Raw genomic sequence first — 23669 nt, forward strand, 5'->3', positions numbered from 1 at the left:
ATGTTAGTAAAATGTTTGTAAAATGTTTTCAGTCCCTCTTTTTTCTGCACTCACCCCCTTGAAATGATTCCTGGCTGCCAATCCATCCATGCATCCATGCATCCATGCATCCATGCATGGATGGATGGATGGATGCATGGATGGATGCATGGATGGATGCATGGATGCATGGATGCATGGATGCATGCATGGATGCATGGATGCATGGATGCATGCATGGATGCATGCATGGATGCATGGACATGGACATGGACATGGACAGATAAATAATCAAGATCTATCGACCGACCGATTGACATACATACAGGAGTTCTGTGTTAAATTGATGCTTCAGTGCCCCACAGCCTTGTGCTTGTAATCTCCACTCCTCAAATACTCAGTGCTTCAAAGACTGCCCCGCCCACAAATAAAAGAACAGAGAAATGCGGCAAATAAACAGGTGAGGGGGAACTGATTGATCTCAGAAAGTGGTGCTGAGGAGGAAGTTCAGAGATGCAGTGAGATGCCCTTTGGGGATTGGGCGGTCTATGAAATTTAATTAATAAATAACAATAATAATAACAACAATAATAACAACAACAACAATAACAATAACAACAATAATGATAATGATAATGATAATGATATGCCTAGCAAATGAAGACATTTTCAAAATGTTTCAGCCACAGAATCATTTTAAAAGGGGATTCATTTAAAATGTTTTGATGCTGTAAAAAACCCCATTCTACACAGCACAAATAAGACATCTTGAGGATGCAAAAAAAAGCGATTTGGGGAGGAGCTCTGCACAGCTTTTCCCCAAGATGTCCTCAGAATGCCTTATTTTTCTCAAACCGCAATAGTTTGAGGACACTTTAAAGTGCATCTTTCCCCCCTAAGCTGTCCGCAGGACATCCCTGCTTGGCTGTACAGAATTCCCCATGGAGAATCTGGCCACTCTATTTCAGTGATAGGGAAACATTCAATACAATGATGTCATTGAATGGGAAAAAATGAGTGGCATAACAGCTACTACATTAGACCAGGATCTGAGTACAGATCTTCACCTATGCCATGAAACTTTGTTGGTGACTGTTGTTTTCCACTCTCACTCAGCCTAACCTACTTTACAAGGTGATTGTGGCAATAAAATGGGTAAGGAATGACCATGTATGCCACCTTGACATTCTTGGAGGAATGGTGGAATAACAATGAGATAGACATGTAACCTTATTGCTTTTATCAGTTGTAACATGACTCTCACACTTTCATATTTATTGGAAAAGCAGCTGAACCTGAATGTCAGATGACCTCCTTGCAATGTTCTCTGTAAGCTATGCGCATGCGTGGCCTGTCGGGAATGTCATCTATGTGATTGAGATGCATCCCCAATTTGATGTAACTGTAACCAGCCTGCTAAATGTAACCACTGCTATCTGTTAATTCTTTCTCTGATCTTTACTTTATGGCTTCACATGCTTTGTAGACAACTAGGTTTCCTTTGGTACCTCTGTCACGTGAGAAAAAGAATTACATCTGTTATCTTGTGGGGCAGGAAGTCAGGTGGCTCTCTCTTGCTATCTGCTGCCGACCTTGGGGTGCCTCAGCTCCAAAAAGCTGTTTTTCACAAACTCTAGGGAAAATGGGAGGGGGACTTTCAGCGAGGGATAAAGGGGACTGTGAATGCCAGCTTCATCAGAACTGGCTTTGCCAAGTGTGGTGCTTCAATACCTCTTCAATAAATGCTACTGATCAATACTTCAGAGTCTGTTAATTGACTTACGGTTCCAAGACCTAACAGGGCACCATATTGGTGTTATGCAGATAAGTGGCCACCCAGTAAGGGGAGCTGCTTCCATGCAGCACTGGGGAAGGATTAGGGGAACTATTGCCTCCCTCCAAAAAAGGGCTATACACCAGAAGTGTTTTATTATTGCAAAAATATAATTCATATGCAGATTTTAGGAGACACTTCTATTTTTCTTGGCTGTCCTTCTGGGGATACAAAACTATGCCTTCTTTCAGGTAAATATGGGTATTTACTTCTGCTCTTTCAGAAAACATACACAAAAAATCAACAGATCCTTACCACTCATCTGCACTTTGAATCCACTCAGCACCCAGCTAGAGTTGCAAACTTCCAGGTGGAAACTGGAGAGATCTCAGAATTTCAACTGAGTGATCATAGATAAGTTCCCCTGCAGGAAATAGTTACTTTTGAGGACTCTAAGGTCCCTCAACTACTTAAATCCTGCCTTTCCCAGTGTTCACCTCAAAATCTCCCCAAATTTCCCAAGCCAGAGTTGACAAAGCTAGTCCAGTGAAGATTGGTATTCCTAGGCCTATTGGAGCTCAATAATGGAACACAGCAAGTTCAATTGGGGACTTTCTTAATTAGATAAGCGGCAGGGAGTTAACATCTGGGGGTGTGTGACAAATATGACTGCAGCTATTATACCATTAGCTGAGGCTGACTCTGGCCGTGTGGTCTGCTGCAGGTCAATTGCATCATCAGGGCTTAGCTGTAGGTAATAATTGCTCACCCTGTGATCAAGTACATCTTAAGCAGTCCAGACTTCTGTGAGGTGACATGAAGAAAAATATAGGAAGACCCATGTGGTCTTTAAATGCCGTGGCCTTAGGGCCAACGAAACTATTTAGTGTTAATTAAGAAATGTGAACTATTGACCTGGCAACCCTGCATTGTGCATCTATATGGATCAAACCCCTGGAGAAACTGTGATTATTTAAAATTCATAACCCTCTTGTCAGCACAACACACAAACTACCGCTCATTTTAAAAAGCCAATTTCATGCTTCACATTGCTTTAAAATATCATGGCACTGTTCTTCTCCTATGGCAGGCTGAAGGAGGAAAAATAAAAAGGAACTATAACTTTCAAAAGCCTGAAGTGCCTCAAATGTGGAGGGGCTGGCTCACACTTCTGTGATTATCACTCAATGATGACAACATCAAGTAATAGTGGGTTCTGCACAGCACAAATATAACATCTTTAGCACATTATAAAAAGTGTTTTGGGGAAGAACTCCACATGGCTCTCTTTCCCAAAATCAGTTCAGCCCATTACACCCCTCTCAACCAGGGTTTTTCAATAAATCACTAAGCTAGCCATCTTTCCCCCCCAAACCGAGTTGAAGATGATTTCTTCTTGCTGAATGAATGCGAGCAAGCAGGAAACTCTGTATTTCTCCCACCCAAATCTTTTACTTTCCTTTTCATTGCTCATGGCCACCATTTTGTGTGCTGCAGCAGATTTTCCTTGAAGTTTCTCCGTGGAAGTTTCCTCTGCTTGCAGCTTATTCGCCGAGATTTCATTGTAAAATGTAGAAGAATAAAGTTCGTTTTGTCTAGCAATCTCGTGCATGTGTCATTTTTCCTTTCTTTGTTTTGAGGGGGATGTCTGTGAAGCTACGGTAACACAAATATCAGACATTGCAGCTTCTCTAATTGTGTCACTAAATCTTCACAGCCATCCCCCTCAAAAAAAGAGGAAAAACAACATGTGCACAGGATCGCTAGGCAAAAAAAAAAAAAACTTCATTCATCTGCTTTTTACAGTGAAATAGCAAATGGATGAGCAGCAACCAGAGGAAACCTCTGTGGGGAATCTTCATGGAGAATTTGCTGCAGCACACAAAATGGCCGTGTCACTGTGAAACTGACAAAAGCGCCATGCAGCAGGTGAGAAAAAAGATCCGTTTTGGCTGGCAAAGCTTGTGTACTCCTGTGCTGTGGAAACACAAAATGCCAAAACAAATGCTTTTATAATGTCCTTAAGATGTTATATTTATGCTTTTCAGAATCCACCAGTGACTTACAATTAAAAAAAAAGACAAAAAAAAAGACAAGGGGGAAAAACTCAAAATCCAGCAGCCAATAAAAAAGGATAAAAATATATATGAAGTACAATCAAAAATATAACAACAGTATTGGGAAATATACACATAGCTTTCTATAAAAAGATTTCCAAACATTGGGAAACAAGTCCGAACACAACTGTTTTTATGCCATTTGTTCAAATATTAGTAAAGTTGTAACATCCTTAATCCATTGATTTACAGCAGGTAGTGGTGTATCTTCCTGGGGACATGAGGTAACCAGAAAACCAAACAAGAATACAGAAAAAATGTGATTAAAATGAGGACCGAAAGCTGGCACAACAAAGCACTGTATGGCCAATTTCTGGAGAAGATCGAGGACAAGGTAGACAACGAAAAGACCTGGCTGTGGTTAACAACTGGAAGTCTGAAAAAGGAAACTGAATCCCTGATTTTTGCTGCTCAAGAGCAAGCCATTAGAACAAATTTGATCAAGGCCAGAATCGAAACATCCTCGGATGATGCAAAATGCAGATTGTGCAAAGAAGCTGACGAAACTGTAGATCATGTCCTCAGCCAATGCAAAAAGATTGCCCAGACTGAGTACAAACAGAGGTACAAACTCAGTGGCCAAGATGATCCACTGGAATTTATGCAAGAATTACAACATAAGATCAGTTAAAAACTGGTGGGAACATTGTCCGGAGAAAGTAATGAAAAATGAGAAGGTCAGGATCCTGTGGGACTATCAAATCCAAATGGACAAAATGTTGAAACACAATACACCAGACATCACCATGATTGAGGACAAGAAAGTGACCATCATCGACATAGCAGTGCCCGGTGACAGCAAGGTCACTGAAAAAGAACACGAGAAGGTCACTAGATACCTCCATTTGAAAATCGAGCTTCAGCGACTATGGCACAAACCAGCTGAGGTCATCTAGTGGTAACTGGCACTCTGGGTGCCATCCCAAAAACACTAGGGCAGCACTTGAAACATCTTCGAATTGACAAAATTAACATCTGTCAAATTCAGAAGGCAGCCCTGAGGGGATCTGCACGAGTACTTCGCCAATACATTGACTTCCTCAGCCTCTGGATGAGGCTTGAAATTGTGATGAAAGGCCAACAACTAGCTAAAGATCTGGCAGCTGTAAACGCTACCATAATAATAATAATAATAATAATAATAATAATAATAATAATAATAATAATAACAACAACAACAACAACAACAACAACAACAACAACAACAACAACAACAACAACAACAACAACAACAATAATAGTAATAATAGTAATAGTAATAACAACTTCATCTCAGAAAAACTGAATGACTGAACACACCCAAAATGTATGTGTAAGAGACTACAATGCTGACAATTAGACATTTCAGTCTACACATTCAACTGACAGACATTGAATGTAAATATATTACATATTAGAGCAGCTAGGTCTCAAGCTATAGACCTCTTGCTCTGCACTCCTTATTCCCAGCCACCACTGAAGAAGTCAGCAGTGGAAAACACAGGGGAGCAATTGGGCATCAGGCCAACCCATTTATGTCACTTCCATCATAAACCAGAAATGATGGTATTGAATGGATGAGACATTCTAGGATTCACCCCAAACTCTATGAGTAAATCATTATCGCTGAGAAACGGTTGCACAACCTATCCCTCCCTACCTTACACTCAAACATTACAGGATAAAAATGCATAGCCTAGGTCAGTGGTGGCGAACCTATGGCACGGATGCCAGAGGTGGCACTCAGAGCCCTCTCTGTGGGCACGCACACACAGAGTTCGTCATGTAGGGGGAGTGGAAAATCACCCCCCCCCCCAACACACACACACATCTAGGCTGGCCTTGCTTCTGAATAAACCTTCCTAGGGTCGTGATTCACCCATTTGAAGTGATGCACGGTTGCTTCCCCAAGCTTACTCCCAAGTAACGCGTACCTTGAAGCAAACTGTTTTTTCTAAACTAAAACCTCAGCATTCAGGTTAAATTGCCATGTTGGCACTTTGCGATAAATAAGTGGGTTTTGGGTTGCAATTTGGGCACTCAGTCTCGAAAAGGTTTGCCATCACTGGCCTAGGTCATAGTACAAAGGATTCCAGGATTCCAGCATGGTGTAATGGTTAAGAGCTGGTAGATTCTAATCTGGAGAACCTGGTTTGATTCCCCACTCCTCCACCTGAGTGACAGAGGTTTATCTGGTGAACCAGATGTGTTTCCGCACTCCTACATTCCTGCTGGGTGACCTTGGGTTAGTCATAGTTCTTCGGAACTCTTTCAGCCCTACCTACCTCACAAAGTGTCTGTTGTGGGGAGAGGAAGGAAAAGGAGTTTGTAAGCCACACTGAGACTCTTTACAGGACAGAAAGGTGGGGTTAAAAAATCCAAACTCCTCTTCTTCTTCATCATCATCATCTAATTTTTGCATGACAATCCAAACAGACGCTTGGATCCATTTGCTTGGTGCCTCTTCTGCTGCAGAGGTGGTCTTTCTAGCAGTGTAATTCTGCAGCATGTCGCTTCTCTCTGTACAAGGCTATTGTCATTCAGTTAACTGAAAAGCATTTGGCACCAGATGGTTTCGAGTCCAGTAGTTCCTTGGAGACCAACAAGATTTTTTGAGGCATAAACTTTTGAGTGCCAAAGCTTCCTTCATCCCAAGGCTTATACCTCAAAAATCTTGTTCGGGCAAAGATAACTAACTCTTGCAAGCTTATGCTCTGCAAATCATGCTGATCTCTAAGGTGCTACTGGGCCTAATCTATCTGTTCTGTTGTAGACCAAAATGACTAACCTCTGAAACTGACACCGGATGTACAGACAACCCTCATGACAACACAACCAAGGATTGGGAACAAAACCAGAAGCCCCATTTATTCCTATTTATGTATGTCAGTTCCTATTTTCTCTCTCCTTGCTATATTATTCTCCTTACTTTGTCTCAAAATGTCTTGTAAATTATTGTGCGTGTGTGTGTTTGCGTGCGCGTGTGCACTGAGTTTGAGCTTTTAAGGGGATTACAGCTACATGGCCCAAGTTGGTAGAAATCTTAGAGTTCAAGCCTGTGTGAGAAAGTCATTTTGGCCGCAACTACTGCCTCAGGTTCTTTCTGCACAACACAAATAAAATGTCTTGCAGTGTGTTTAAAAAGAACTATTTTGGCTTTTAAAAATCTACACAGTGCAGACAAAGAAAGCACTGGCAAAGGAAGTGGTGTTTTTTTTCCCGCCTCCCCCAACCCCTGCTTTCACTTTTGGTTTCTGGGCAAGCAGTTTGCATGAGGGCAATAGGTAGACCTGGCCTCTACCCACTACTTTCAATAGTGGGTAGACCAGCCCACCAAGTGGCTGCCATTCTGATATGGTGTCATCATAGCTACAAACACACCAGGGGAAACTAACTTCATTCACAAACTTTTTACAGGGAAATAGCAAGCAGATGAGCTGCTAGCAGAGGAAACCTCCATGGGAAACCTTCAGCAATGGCCATGGCTACATGGAGGCTCCTGAAGCTGACAGAAAATGGTGGGCCTAAGTTGCTTGTTCAGAAACCGAAAGTTAAAGCTGGGGTGAGGGGCAGCAGGAAAAATAAAATGTCTGCTGCTCTCCGCATAGCAAGCAGAAGACATTTTCAACATGACATAAGGGGGGGCGGGAAGTAACTAGTTTAGTGTTTTCTAAATATGACAGTGTGAGTAGCAATTAAACATCCTGACAGCATCTTGGGGGAGGAAGCTGTGCAAAGTGCCTCCATGAAACTCTTCTTTTCGCATCCTCAGGACATTTTATTTGTCCTATGAAGAATAGACCTCAGTTCCTCTGCTTGTAAGTTCCTATTACTTCAGGGGAGTGGGTTTCAGTGCCATACATGTTTGCTCCCTCTTGCTGAGAGCAAGGGAGATGCTGGCAGAGAGCCCAGTTATAGGCCATCAGACGCAGACTGTCATGCTTTTCACATACTTGAGTGCAGAGGGCCAACCGAGGTAGGGCAAGCAAAAGGAATGGCAGCCAGGTTGGCAATAGGCTAGTCCACACAGCAGTTGAGAATGCAGAAACTTTTGTAAGCCAGAGGCATCCCTGACCCCATTCACCCCCCACCCTCCCCATCAGGCTGGTATTACATCCTTCTGCCCTGGGCAATGGGAGGGTATTCTGATCTCGTTAGATCACAGAAGCTAAGCAGGATTGGTCCTGTTTGGTCCTTGGATGGGAGACCACCAAGAAAGTCCAGGGTTGCCATGCAGAGGAAGCCAATGACAAACCACCTCTGTCAGTCTCTTGCCTTGAAAACTCTACTGGGTTGTCATAAGTTGTCTGTCGCTTGATGACGTTTTACACACCCACAAAAGGAAATTTGTGCCTCATTTAGATCGTAGGACCAAACTCCAGATGTGGCATTGCTGATTTTTTCAGGATTCTTCAAACACAAATTGCCACCTTGTGGATTCCCACAAATTGCCACCAATCTCCATGTCTCCCTCATGATGTTGCGAAAGATGAAAGGGCAATAGAACTAGTGAATTTGACCCTCATCGATGCACAACATGCTGTGAACTTCCTAAAAGTACATGAGAACGACACTAATTAGCTCTGTGACAATGTTTGAGGCAATATAACACTGGAAGTTGAGTGGTAAATCATCCCAAAAGGATTGTGTGCATATTGTTCCTGGAATATTTATTCATTTGGCATCAAAGGCTAATGATCACACATACATGAGGAAAAAAAGATTTGCAGCTTCTGAACACTTAAGGTTCTGAAATGCCCATTTATTTCTCTCTGAGCGATAGATAGATATATGTTTCTTTTTTTGGGGAAAAATGTTCTTCTGGTCTGTTGCTTTCTCTTGTGTTGTGGCAGTGCAGTCTTCCACACTGAGTACTTCATTTTCAGATATCTACTTTGAAAGCTTTGGCATGGGGCTGACCTGTCTGGGGCCCTGATGCTCTCCCTCTTAGAGCGGTCCGATAAGCAGTCAAAGGCATGGAAGAGCTGATTGCATGACAAAAGGCTGTATAATGGGAATGCTTTCAAGCAGCAAAAAAGATGGAGGCATTTGTGTGGGGAGGTGGAACACGCCGGGATAACAGTACAAAAAAAATTGTCTCCACATATTCCGAGCCCTTGGGGGGGACGACGTGTCAAAAGAGCATAAAGGAAATCTATCATCCCCATCATGAAATACATACAAAATGTGACTTTGTGTGATATTATCATGACTGGCAGCCAATCTGAAGATGCCTTTGGGCCGGTTCAAATGATTTAAAATGGTGCAGTTCAAAGAAACCCACATTCACAAGAAACCTGGGATGGCTACAGGAAGAAGAAGAAGAAGAAGAAGAAGAAGAAGAAGAAGAAGAAGAAGAAGAAGAAGAAGAAGAAGAAGAAGAAGAAGAAGAAGAAGAAGAAGAAGAAGAAGAAGAAGAAGAAGAAGAAGAAGAATTGGATTTATATCCCCCCTTTCTCTCCTATAGGAGACTCAAAGGGGCTTACAACTCTTTTCCCTTGTCCCCTCACAACAAACACCCTGTGAGGGCTGAGAGAGCTCCAAAGAACTGTGACTAGCCCAAGGTCACTCAGCTGGTTTGTGTTGGAGTGCACAGGCTAATCTGATTCACCAGATAAGCCTCCACAGCTCAGGTGGCAGAGCGGGGAATCAAACCCAGTTCCTCCAGATTAGATTACACCTGCTCTTAACCACTACACCACTGCTGCTCCTAGAAAGAATGCCTAACTGAACACCTTTGTACTTCACTAGCTTTGGTTTACTGAACGTTTGCTGGATCTCCATGTTCATAGACAGCTGCTCCCAGGGTTGCAAGAACCAAATGGCCCCACCATTCCTGCATGCCACTGCTCATTCAAAAGTCACAGTACTGCATATCTTGCAGAACAGTTGTTCTGGGGCAGAGATGGAGATACAAATGGTATTTAAAGTTCCATTAAAAGGGTTTATGTTAATTTCCCCAAACACCGATTATAACAAGTGGCAATGCTCGCCGTCACCTACCCCATGCTGAGTTTCTAATAGAATGAGCCAAGGATAACGAAACGAAGGCAACGATTTGAAGGTTACGCATGCCACTTCCAATTTAGGGAAACTACAGTGGCAGATGCTTGGCCTTGAATTCCTGCCAGATGCAGAACTCGGATTTTGTCACGCTTTTTCGTTTTGCAGGCAGATCACGAATTTGTTACAGGACAAATTTTTCAACTCGATATCAATTAGGAAAGTCATTGTCCAGGTAACAAATGCAAATAAACAAGAATATGTGCTACTTTTTTTAAGGGAGCTTCCAAGTTTTCAGGCTTTCTGTATCTCCTATTTTGAGTTCCCCCTGCCCGCCTGTTCAGCACTTGTGGGTTTAAGTAACTACCGAGTATTTTCTCCTGGCCGGTCTTCACGTTTGTGCTGCATTGTCACCTTGAGTGCGTCAATCAATGGGACTTCTGCCCTGCTGCTTTTCTGGTGCACATGAGAAACTCCAAATAGGAACTGAGTTTAGCATTTGGGGGAAACAGATGATAAGAAAAGAAATCGTGAGGCCCTCCACATGAGCTTGGCTGGAGTCATCTACGCTAGATATCGGTTCCGTGATAGGGTTGCCAACCCCCAGGGAGCACTTTGAGATCTTTCGCTATTACAATTGATCTCCAGACAACCAAGATCAGTTCCCCGGGAGAAAACGGTTGCTTTGGCTGGTGGACTCAATGAAAGTATATCCTGCTGAAGTCATTTGCTGAAGTCGAGACCGCATCACCCCATATGTCCCTGCGCGGCCTCTCCGGTCGATGGAGGCCAATCTACTGGTGGTCCCTGGCCCCTCAGCGATGCGGTTGGCCTCCACGCGGGCCAGGGCCTTTACAGCCCTGGCCCCGGCCTGGTGGAACGCTCTTCCTCCAGCTGTCCAGGCCCTGCGGGACCTTGGCAAGTTCCGCAGGGCCTGTAAGACAGAGCTGTTTCGCCGGGCCTTTGGAGGAGCCGACAACTAATGGTGCCCCCCCCCTTTTTGTGGCCTGTCATCTAGGTCACTTACCATCTGTTGAGACTCACCATGCCTCCCTTTTTCGGAGGGAGGGGGAATTTTAATCTGGAAAATTGGATGCCAATGATTGTTTTATACTGTTATTTTATATGCTGTACATCGCCCAGAGCATGTCGGGGATGGGGCGGTATAAAAACCTAAATAAATAAATAAATAAATAAATAAATAAATTAATAATAATAATAATAATAATAATAATAATAATAATAATAATAATAATAATAATAATAATAATAATAATAATAATAATAAATAAATAAATTTCCATTCCCAAACCCCACTTTCCCCAAATCTCCAAGTGCTTCCCAACCCAAAACTTACAACCCTGTTGCTTGAACTGATCCCGTCAGAGTCTTTTAAAAAAGAAAACGTACCTGAATTCCGAATGAGTTTGTTTTCCTCTTCTGTTCAAGATCTCCGCTTCCTTTCTGTTGTCTCTATTGATCGTAAACCCATCCTGTTAGGGTCTCGCCTACTGCAATTTCTGTGTCGTGCTTGTTAGACTTCTAAGTGCTTAATGAATCAGAATCACCATTTCTTTCGATGCTTTCTTACTTTAATTGAATATTGATGCCTGGCGACATTAAGAGAACATTCCCCGCAATGAAAATATCTACATATATCTATCTCTGGGAGCAAAATAAAAATCATTCCAAATGTGTACGACTTGGAAGAGTACATATTAAATAGAGAACGAGACAGCATTTGTTTTGTTTTGATAGGACTAAAATTCTCCTAATTAAGGCATTTGTTGCAATACCAATGTGTTGTTTTTACCGAGCCTGATGTTCATTTGCTGTGGTCTGCCACTACAGATACATAAATTTTGTCTCATCCACAGGCAGGATTTGTGATTTCTTTCTTTCTTTCTTTTTTTGGTTCTTTACTGATTGCAATTAAATCTAATGCTGACAGCTATTGTCCAAATGGCTGAAAAATATTTATAAAAACATCAAACGGTCCCCATTTTACAAAGGGAGCTATAAAAATGAAAATGTACTCTGTCTCTGTGGATTTAGTCGACAAAATTTAGGCAGCTGCTATAAATCAACTGCTGGGAGGAATTGATGTGGAAATATGTAAAAAAAATAAACACACAGTTGTTTGGACTCCATGTGTTCGTCATGTATGCTATCATCTGCCAGGTGTTGCTGCCAGCAGTATGTTATAGTCCTTTCATCTGCCAGGTGTCACTGCCAGGCAGAGCTGAGCAAAAAAAGCAGAACTGCCTCATATATGATAGATCTTCTCTTGATAATGTTAGCCAAGGAAGGACAATGTCATGCCCAATCTTATACCAGGCCTTACCATGGTTCTCCTCCTGACAGGAGCGAGGAGTCTCTGCACCAAGAGAAAGTAGCTCTTGTACCAACATAACTTGGTGCCTACACCTGCACACACCTGAAAGGGAGTCCTCCCTAGCCAAACATTCTAACCACACTATTGTGTATGGTTGGTTAGCAACCCCAATATGCAAAAGTGTGGACTTATTGGGCCCATGTGTTCTCATGTTGTTGGTACCCAACCTCACCTTGGTCTCTGTCTTGGTCTCTGTGTAACAGACAGTTGACCATACCTACTTCCCATCCGGAGAAGAACCATGGTCAGGCCCAATATAAGACTGGGCATCATATGCATGCATGAGTGAACAAGACAAAGCAAAGCTGGGTTCAAACATGTCATAGATTTATTATGTAGTTTGCACAAGTTACAAATCAGTACAGCACATGCAACCTACATCCACCTTAGATGCAAAGTCTTGCCTTAGTTTCCTGAATGACACCATTGCTTGGGGCCCATAGCTCAAAAATAACCTAGACTAAGCCAACACCATCTTTATTAATCATCTTCAATGATTGCTATTCCCTTTTCCACAAAAAAAAAAATCTTAGAAGACATGTGAATTAATTTGCCACATCATCCTGGACCTTTGTGGTGGAATGCTCCGCCAGGTCTCGGTGCTTGCCTCACCACCCCCCTCCCTAGCCCCTGATTCTCTTTTACCATTAAATAATCTTATTTAAGTGCTGGCTTCATCAAAACATTTATTCTCTGCACTGTTAAACATAGAACTTAGATAAAAGAGCATTTCAATTGCCTTGGACTGCTATCAGCACGATTTGTATTTTTCTATAGTTATGCCCGCCATTTTCTTCCCCAAAGAAAATGGTGGGTGCAACTGTAGAAAAAAAATACAAGTCAGGCTGATAGACATCTCAGGCATTTAAAATGCTCTTTTATCAAATATCTGTGGTTGAACAATGGAGAGAATAATTGTTTTGACAAGGCGGGTACTTAAATAAGACTTTTTAAAGGTAAAAGAGAATCAGGACTTTTTTAAAGTGTGGAAACACAGATGGTTAACTTCTGCTGAGGAATGCACAGCCATACTTAGTACTTTTAGCAGAAACTAGTATAAGGTCCTCCCAGACCCCACGAGCAGAGAAGACGGAAACTTAAACAGAAGCACAACTCAGACAGTGAGTTGCATGACTGGGTGTTCAAGGCTATTTGTAGACCTCAAGGCATCTGGAGACCTGGTTCTGTTACCAAAATTCAAGATTTGTAACCAAGTAAATAATTTGGAGGCACTTTAGGGTAAGCAAGAGGTGAGTAAGAGGGATTCTCCACCAGGGTATACCAGGATCCTTCCATAGGTGTACAGACCTGTGAAAAATGAGGACTACTTTGACGATAAAGGGATTTTTAAAATGTGTGTGTGTGTGTGTTCGTGGAAAAATAATAAAAATCATTACATCCATCTTACAATGATTCATTCATACTGAGCTGAGTGGGGTTTGGGAAAGTTAGGGGATGCGATCAGGGTGATACATTACCTGTCCGGAAGGGAAGAAGAAAAAGAGTTATACATGAGCATTTGTGTGCTGCTTGAGGGTCAGAGACGACATCCAGTGTAAGCACAAACACATAGGTGCATGTGTTTCCTACTCATAGAGAAAAAAAATGTATCTTAGGTGATGCTGATGACATTGCATTTGCATGAGAACAATATCTGAGTCTTCATGAAAACTGGTTCTGTTAATTGTTGCCCATTTTCAGGAAATTCAGGCCAGTGTACACTAGTCTTGATGAAAAGACACATTAAGTAGTTGGGTGAAAAAAAACCTTTTCCTGCGAAAGGATTTTAAGGGTGAAAAAGAAAAAAAAAGACGGATTGTCTTCTATATTAAATGATAGGTATTTATTGGGGAGTATTAATAATTCTATTTGAGGGGAAATTCCTTATAGGAAAGACCTGTGATCTATACTAAAGAGACTGCTAGAGTTAATACAAAACTCATAAGATATATAACATGGATACCATTAGAGGTGCGGGCGGGAGTTATGGGGTTAGTGTGTTTTACATCAAACATGTTTATCAAGTCTGAGCTTCTCTCTGATGTTGCCCTATGGGCTGCATTTATCCTTTTAGAGGAGTGCTATTGTCATGCCTCCACTAGGGCCAGGGCTTTTATGGCCCTGGCCCCTGCCTGGTAGAACAGCCTCCCTCCATCTGTCCAGCCCTGCGGGACCTTGGTGAGTTCCGCAGGGCCTGTAAGACTGAGCTGTTTTTTTTTTTGGGGGGGGGGGTCGGCTGCTGAGGGTGCCCCCTGCCTTCCCCTTGTTTTCTGTTTTAACTATGTCATCCATTTTAGTGGGGACCCTTTGGGTTCCCCAGGAGGGTTTGGTTTTAGTTCTCGGATGCTGGTTGTATTGTTGTTTACTGGTTTTAGTAATGAGATAGAGCTTATATTATATTTTAACTTTTGCCCTGTCTGTATATGTTCATTTTGTACACTGCCCTGAGCCCTTCGGGGGAGGGTGGTAAACCAATAAACAAACAAACAAACAAACAAACAAACAATATGGTCCTGCCATATTGCTGCTTTCCTCCTCTACCAGGGGTCTTGGAGTCGTTTGTACTGCTGTTGTTCCTGCCGGGAGTTTGGATACTGATTTTGGTATCTGTGTGCTTGTGGGTGTGTGCGCGTGAGTGTGCTCGCCTGCTCTTTCGCACACTTACCACTTGATCTCATTCTAGACCTCTCTGTGGGAAAACTACTTGCTTGCAATCCTTTTGCTTGGCATAAGAATAACATGGTTAGCTCTATTCTGAGACCCTAGCTTTGCCGTTATGCAAACCTCCAATTCTGTTATACTGTCCGCTTATACCGGTTCCACCTGGCACTGGGAAAATGAGGGGCTCCACCTGGCACTGGGAAAATGAGGGGCTCTTATGTGTATATCAATTGACAGCTTGGGTTGTATTTCCAGATCTGTTTATGATTTCCTACCTGCTAATATCCTGCTGTAGTTCTGCAATATTTGGTTCCAATTCTGAGTTCTTCAATTGAGAGTATAGTCACGAAGAGCACAACAGTTATAGTCCTTATCGCTGCTCCTGAGAGTCGTGGGAGTAGTCTGACCCACTAACAGCACCACCATAAAGCTTTGTAGGATGCTAGACAAGGTCCCTCCATGAGTGCCTACAGACTTCAGCTCCAGGCCACTGCTACCCCAGCAGGCATTCACTCCTACAAGTAGCCACAATTCATCTCTGGCTGCCTAGATGATTCAGTCTTTGGGGGCCGTTTTTTGTTTCCTGCATTTGTTCCTAGTCTGCTTTCGGTCATAACAAGTTTACAATAATTCACAAACCAAATTGCTCTGGTTGGTCATTTTACAACCACTGGGGAAATGAAAATGAAATAGCGCTCCGTCATTTGAGCAATGCAAACGGAGGAGACGGGGAACAGATCAACGAAAAGTGCTTATTCCTACAAGGCCCAGCTGTTTGGTTTAGATAGGTTAAGCAGGGTTCACTGCCCATCTCCAGATTCCGAAGAGGAGAGTAAGCGCTGGTGAGAATCATTTGGTGTCCATAGAATACTTACCTGTCAACCTGAGTCACTGGGGGTTTGTTCATAGGGGTGAATGCGGCCTTGCTCTGACAATTCAGACTGCCTTTAGCCAAATCCTGTGTCCTTCTTAACTGTCTACACCAGACATCACTGGAGGTGGCTACGTTACAGACATTAGAGATATTATGGCTGAATATTAGGGTAGACAACCACCATCCTGTGTCAGGCTTCCCAAGATGCCCACAGGCTCAAAAATGGTTGGAAATCTCCCTGTTCCATGGCATTGCACCCTGCAGAAGTTCCTCCACAAACCAAACCCTCCCTCAAATTTCCAGGTATTTCCCAAGGAAATCCCTCAAATTTCCCTCGAATTTCCAGCTACTTCCCAAGGAAATTCTTTCAGTTTTTGAACTGAAAGTTGGAACATTTGTTTCCACCTTCTTTACCTGAAGAAAACCAAACCTCCTTCCATAGTGCAATTCCATACACCCTTGAGAGCCAGCGTGGTGTGGTGGTTAAGACTCTAATCTAGATTGGGGGGGGGTGATTCCCCCCTTCTCCACATAAGTGGCAAACTCTTATTTGGTGAACTAGATTTGTTTCTCCATTCCTACACATGAAGCCTACTAAGTGACCTTGGGGCCACAACTTTGACATCCCTTTGATATTTTCAACTGTATTTCAAATGAGCCTTGAAATATTGTTGTAGTGTGGATGAACTTTAGTGAACATTTAAATGTTTATGCTTTGCTCTAAAAAAGGAAGGAAGGAAGGAAGGAAGGAAGGAAGGAAGGAAGGAAGGAAGGAAGGAAGGAAGGAAGGAAGGAAGGAAGGAAGGAAGGAAGGAGTAGATTAGAAGATTGCTATCTTATGGTATACCAGCTGCAGAATGAAATGGAAAAGCTGTCAAAATTTTGACATGTCAGTAACAATTATGAATATTTTATGTTTTATTTTATATCTATATTAAAAATGTATACCCTTCCTTTTCTCTTGACTCAAGGTAATTTATAGGTAATAATTAAATGCTATAGATTAAAACCAGGTAAAACAACCCCTCAATACCCATTCATCATAAAAACAAATAAACAAACAAAACATGCCTGCTGTCCATACCCACTCAAAAACCCTGGCAAACAAACAAGACCTGAGAAGCCTCCTGAAGATTTCCAGTCGCGGGGCTCCCCATGCCACTTCAGGGAGTCCATTCCATGGAGTGGAGGCCATAATACAGAAAGTCCAGTATGGTCAATTCCAGATGTCCTATTGTAAGTTGGCAAACAGACAGTAAATAGCAGCTTGATGACCATATTTGTCTCATAAAGATGTGGGAGAAGATGGTTTGTCTGTTAGATCTGTGGGCCCAGACTGTCAGGGATTTAAGAGCCATCACCACTGAATGCCTGATAGAATACCTAATCTTCTAGATTTGTGACTCCAGTGCTGACTAACAAATGCTGTGTCTCAAGATGCTTTCTTATTGTAATTTGGGTATAAAATCTTGAATGGAACAAGAAAAAGCTGGAGAGTTCTAGCAGGCCAAATCAGATCCCCCTCTGGAGTCAGTGAGGTAAGTGCCTCCCCAGGGCACTTACCTCAGTGGATGGGCAAATCCACTGGAGCCCAGCCACAGTGGCACCCTGTGATAGTCTGCCTCGGATAGTTGGCACTCCCGCAGTGCCCCCAGCTGCATTGGGGTAGTGGGGACATTTTAGGGATTGGCCAGCTGACCTTAGTCAGCTTCCACTGCCCACCCAGCCCCTGTGAGCCAGTGACTGACTTGGAAATACACCACATTTTGGATGGCATATCTCTGCTATCCCTTGTGGTAGATTCTCTGGAAAATTGTTTTTAACTTATTGAGCTTCCTATGCCACGGGAAAGTCTTTTGGAGGGGACAGTGCAGAGCCGGAGAAGCACTATCCTTGCCTGTGGCCCACTCTGGATGGGTACAGCGTGTATCTTGGATGGGCACAAAGGTTGCCAGCTTTTCCGGTTGGAGAAATACCCACAGGTTTTAGGGGTGCATCCTGAGGAGGGGCAGGGTTTGTGGAAGAAGAAGAAAAAGAGTTTGGATTTATATCCCCCTTTCTCTCCTGTAGGAGACTCAAAGGGGCTTACAATCTCGTTTCCCTTCCTCCCTCACAACAAACACCCTGTGAAGTAGGTGGGGCTGAGAGATTTCCCAGAAGCTCTGACTAGCCCAAGGGTCACCCAGCTGGCGTGTGTGGGAGTGCCCAGGCTAATCTGAATTCCCCAGATAAGCTTCCACAGCTCAGGCGGCAGAGCTGGGAATCAAACCCGGTTCCTCCAGATTAGATACATGAGGGAAGGGAGGGACCGCAGTAGAGTACAATAACATAATGTCTACTCTCTACAATAGCCATTTTATCCAGGGGAACTGATCTCTGTAATCTGGAAATCAATTGTAATAGCAAATCTATCGGCAACCCTGTTGCACATCACAGTTGTGTGCATTTGACTAAGCCATGATTTTTCTTATGTTTCTGAATTTAAAAACCTTTTCCCTTCTTTGGAAACTAAAACCGAAAGTAGTAGTAGTAGTAGTAGTAGTAGTAGTAGTAGTAGTAGTAGTAGTAGTAGTAGTAGTAGTAGTGGTGGTGGTGGTGGTGGTGGTAGTGGTGGTAGTAGTAGTAGTAGTAGTAGTAGTAGTAGTAGTAGTAGTTTTAGCTGTTTTTTCTCCAAAGCAAAAAGACACAATAGCAGCAATTTTGTGGAGGCAAACAACATTCTTGCCCAAAATTCCAAAACCCTTTCCCAAAATTCCAAAAGGGCCTAGTGACTTAACAAGGTTGGGGACTCCTACCCTCGGTTTGCAGTGTCTGCAACAGTCTCAATAACTTTGTAATGAACATTAATAGTGCAACCTATTGTGGGGGATGGATTGTGGGTCCAGTGTTAACTCGCTGCCAGCATCATTGCCAGTACAGATGGTATAAGTGGCACCTACACTATCAAGAGGTATACTAACACCAGCAGGATGTTGTGCCACCCAGCAGCACCCGGGTGCCATCACAGTTGCTGAGCCAGCACTTCTCCAGAGCAGGAGCCTGCACCTGCATTGACAGGTGGGTTCTTGGGAGCAGAGTTGACATTAGACAGCTTTTGGCCCAGGAAAACCCCCTTTAGCTGGAGTAGACTTAAGCCAGCTAAATGTGTTGTGCGGCCCACTAGGTTGCGTAGGAAAGTTTCACAACAGCCAGGGATAAAATGTCTCTTTTTTGCCTTGCCGTGCCACTGGGAACCTCTTTAGAGACAGACAGAGCAGCCACACCATTCCTATACTACATCCAACTACTGTCCATCACCCACCCATCTCGACCCTCCGTCGATTGGACTTTGAAATATTTCAACTCAGATGGCATTACATTCTATACCAAAGCCTAGTGAAAATAACTATCTGGATTTTAATTCTCTGCAACTGTTGTTTAAGCTTCACACTCTTCTAATTTTTTTTAAGGGACATGTTCACAATGTTACATGAAACAATCCATCTAGCTTTGCCTATTCTGTTATTGGTGCCACTAAAAGATGTCCTCTATAAATTATTCCTCTCTACAATGATGTTAGAAACCATGATTATGTACTACGCATAAATTTATTATCATAAACCCTGGCTGCCAGCCAGTAATAGAATAGGCACTTTTAGCTTAGTCAATTAGCATAGAAAATCTGGTGTTTATTCCTGCGTTCAATTGAAAGGATGTCTGAATCATTTTGTAAAAACGTTTGTTCTTAGCAACAAAAGCACTTACCTTATTGTTAAGAACTCCACTTCACTGTTGTCACCATTAACATCCACTTCAAATCTACATTTCGATTCTATGTGACACCCTGCGAGTGGCCCGATTTTAATTGTTTTTTTTATTTTAATGTGTATCTCTTTGAACCTACTGCCAGTATTCAGAACTTGGACATTAACCGATGATCAAAGGTGATTTTTTAGAACATTGCGGGAAGTTCATATTCGGCTTCAACAACACCATGCTTATTTTTTGTGATGTGACTGAGGAGAGTGATGAGACTAAGGAGAGCAGAAACCAAGGAAATGTGATGAGTGAGCAAGAGGGCAAGGAGGGAAGGCAATGGATTGGTCTGTGATCTGGATGTGGAAATGCCCTTCTTTATCTTGTGGCATTAGATGAGTGTTCCTCCATTCAACATATCTCATGGCCCAGGTTTGGATATGCTTGGATGAAGCACACATACAGGTTATGCCCTAGGACTTGTGAGGCCAAAGAATGAGGCATACAGCCCTATTGGCTGTTTCCATTGAGGCAAACAGCCCTATTGGCTGTTTCCAAACAACCCTATTGGGCTGTTTCCATTGAAGAAAATGGTTCATTGGGAAGATGGAGGCCCTTCCTCTTTTCTCACAGTGCTCTGGAGCCCTACATAGTAACAGTTTGCTTTCAAGGTGAGTATACCCACCTTATAGATGTTGCTCTGTATGACTCAGAATCAGATGGGCAACTGGTCTCCTAACCTGTGTCACTCATCACTTCTAGTATGGCTCCAAGACAATCTTCTCATTCCTAATTTGAGGGCAACCATAGGACTATCAAATTGTCTTACACTGATCTTCACCCAAAGCCAGGCTGTTCAACATCCTTCTTTCCCAACACTCTGCTTCACTTCACCTTCAACCCCAGCTCTGTCTCTTCTCATTTTTGATGTATTGACTCTGACCTCAGCACTTGGAGGAGATGGATTATACCCATAACCTATTTTCCACATTATTTACTTTGACTACTGATCACTGAATTGTTAGATGAAGAAGAAGAAGAAGAAGAAGAAGAAGAAGAAGAAGAAGAAGAAGAAGAAGAAGAAGAAGAAGAAGAGTTTGGATTTATATCCCCCCTTTCTCTCCTGTAGGAGCTTCAAAGGGGCTTACAATCTCCTTTCCCTTCCCCCCTCACAACAAACACCCTGTGAGGTAGGTGGGGCTGAGAGAGCTCCGAGAAGCTGTGACTAGCCCAAGGTCACCCAGCTGGCATGTGTGGGAGTGCCCAGGCAAATCTGAATTCCCCAGATAAGCCTCCACAACTCAAGTGGCAGAGCTGAGAATCAAACCCGGTTCCTCCAGATCAGAGTGCACCTGCTCTTAGCCACTGCTCTTAGCCACTACCCCACTGCTGCTCCCGTGATGATGATTTTGTTGTCAAGTCACAGTAGACTCCATCAATTCTAAATCAGTTACCTGTTCTGGTTGTTGTGGGTTTTCTGGGCTGTGTGACCATGGTCTGGTAGATTTTGTACAAAATCTACCAGACCATGGCCACACAGCCTGAAAAACCCACAACGAACAGTAGATTCTGGCCATGAAAGCCTTCAACAATACAGTTCATTTTCTGATCAAACACAAGGTTCTGGTCTTTAATTATCTAAAGGAAATATCTGCTGGCATATGAACCTTCTAGGCAATTTAGGCCCACTAACAATGCCTTCCTGAATGTTCCACCCACCCTCCCTCCCTATTTTAAAGGGTTGGGTTGGGGCTGCTTATTTGTCACAGCCCTGATGGTTTGGGCAGAGGAGCTCATCCTTGTGGGGCGACCGGCTTGTGCACTGGACCTCCTCGCGGTTGGGGGCCTCCTTAAGAGACTTGGGATGGAGTGGGCTCATGGCGCATGCCGCGGAGGCCTCTGCAATTCGAGCCTGACACCCCAGCAGTTAGGCGTGTACCTCTCTGTACCTGTACCTGTACCTCTCTGTCCTCCCCAATAGGGATTGGGGTTGTTGCCTGGGTCAGCCAGGGGTGCTGACCGGCTGCTGACCGGATGTGCTCCTCTTGCTTGCCCAGCTTCTGCCTTGATGATGTTAATAATAAAAAGGGCTGGGGCCCATTTTAATTCCAAGACATGTCCTGTGGTTATTCACCAGACAAAGCAACTGCACATCTGAGTGCAAATTTGATGCAAGCCGCTTTGTGACCCTTTGGAAAAGGTGAAAATACCCATGCTTGAACTAAAACTAAAAAATGGGGTTGGTATCAACCCCCGGTTTTCCCAATGCCTTGGAAAGCAATGTGAACTTTGAGCAAAAACAGTACTGATTTCAATGTGGGTTGAATATCATTGATTTGATGAGTTTGTTATTTGCTGTTACATTTTGAGAGAGAGAGAATCCTAAATAATGTATTTTCTACATGTGCTTTTGAAGCCAACCAAATGGAAATTAATATTTTTTCCCCTCAGAGGGATTCAGTGAATTCTGCTTATGCATCAATACCTTTGTTTCTTTTTACAACTAAGACTCAAATCTGCGACAGAACAAAATTTATCCATGACCCATCCTCCTGCACTAATGATGCTCGAGTCACCAAAAACAGTTTAAAGATTAGACCTCTCATTATCCTTCCTGGACCTTTGGACGCATGCTTGCACACAAGACAAATGTATATTTAAAGTTCACAGAGAGACAATGAGAAACAACAAACAAGAATTATTATTTTTAAAAAAGAACACTGTAATTCATCTTAGGGGAAAGAAAAAAAAATCAATGTTTTTTGTATTTGTGAAAGTTCCCATGGTTAGTCAGACTTAGAAACCAGGAAAAGCCACATAAGATTTTAAAGGAATAGAATGAGATTTTTTTTCTCCTGAGTTTAGCTGTTACAAAAAAGAAGAGAAAAGTTTGGATGTATATCCCACTTTTTTCTCCTGAAGGAGTCACAAAGCATCTTACAATCACATTCCCTTCTGCTCCCCACAATACACACCTTGGGGGTTAGGTGGGACTGGGAGAGTTCTGAGAGAACTGTGACTAGCCCAAGGTCACCAGAAGGCTTCATGTGGAAGAGCAAACAAATCCAGTTCACCAGAGTCCACCGCTCATAAGAAGGTGAGGGGTATCAAACCTGGTTCTCCAAATTAGATTATATGTTACATGTGCAATTGTAAGTGTGAATAAACAAAGGTGCTACAACCTAGTATGGTGCTTGTATGGTCAAGGAGAGTGGAACTTTTTTTTTTCAAAAATCACTTTTGTATTGCTCTCTTACAAAAGAGGATTTTCTCCTTAATTTCTCTTTGATTTCTTTTTTTCAGTTTTCTGTTACATTTCTGGGCACCCTGTTGAAACTTCATCCCTGGAAGTTTTGTTTTTGATGTTACTCACCCATAGGGTGCTCTAGCAGGAGATCAGGAAGGTTTGGGAAGACATTGATGATTGAGGAACTGGAGCACCTTCCTTATGAGGAGAGGCTGCAGCGTTTGGGACTCTTTAGTTTGGAGAGGAGATGTCTGAGGGGGGATATGATTGAAGTCTATAAAATTATGCATGGGGTAGAAAATGTTGACAGAGAGAAATTTTTCTCTCACACACACAATACTAGAACCAGGGGGCATACATTGAAAATGCTGGGGGGAAGAATTAGGACTAATAAAAGGAAACACTTCTTCACGCAACATGTGATTGGTGTTTGGAATATGCTGCCACAGGAGGTGGTGATGGCCACTAACCTGGATAGCTTTAAAAGGGGCTTGGACAGATTTATGGAGGAGAAGTCAATCTATGGCTACCAATCTTGATCCTCCTTGATCTGAGATTGCAAATGCCTTAACAGTCCAGGTGCTCGGGAGCAACAGCTGCCAAAGGCCACTGCTTTCACATCCTGCATGTGAGCTCCCAATGGCACCTGGTGGGCCACTGCGAGTAGCAGAGAGCTGGACTAGATGGACTTTGGTCTGATCCAGCTGGCTTGTTCTTATGTTCTTATTCCCTGCCACTTATCATCTGCAGAGTGAAATTCAGACATTTTACAGAGCCTATCTTCTTGCCTCTTCCTCTCTTTGAATTTATCTTTGATTAAAATGCAATTGATTAGAAAGTGACTTCAGAGTCCTAAAATGAGGGAAAGAAATGGATTATGGGATTTCCAGGAGAAATTGCACAAA

Source organism: Sphaerodactylus townsendi, linkage group LG04, assembly GCF_021028975.2.
Source record: "Sphaerodactylus townsendi isolate TG3544 linkage group LG04, MPM_Stown_v2.3, whole genome shotgun sequence".
In the NCBI taxonomy this organism is placed as follows: domain Eukaryota; kingdom Metazoa; phylum Chordata; class Lepidosauria; order Squamata; family Sphaerodactylidae; genus Sphaerodactylus; species Sphaerodactylus townsendi.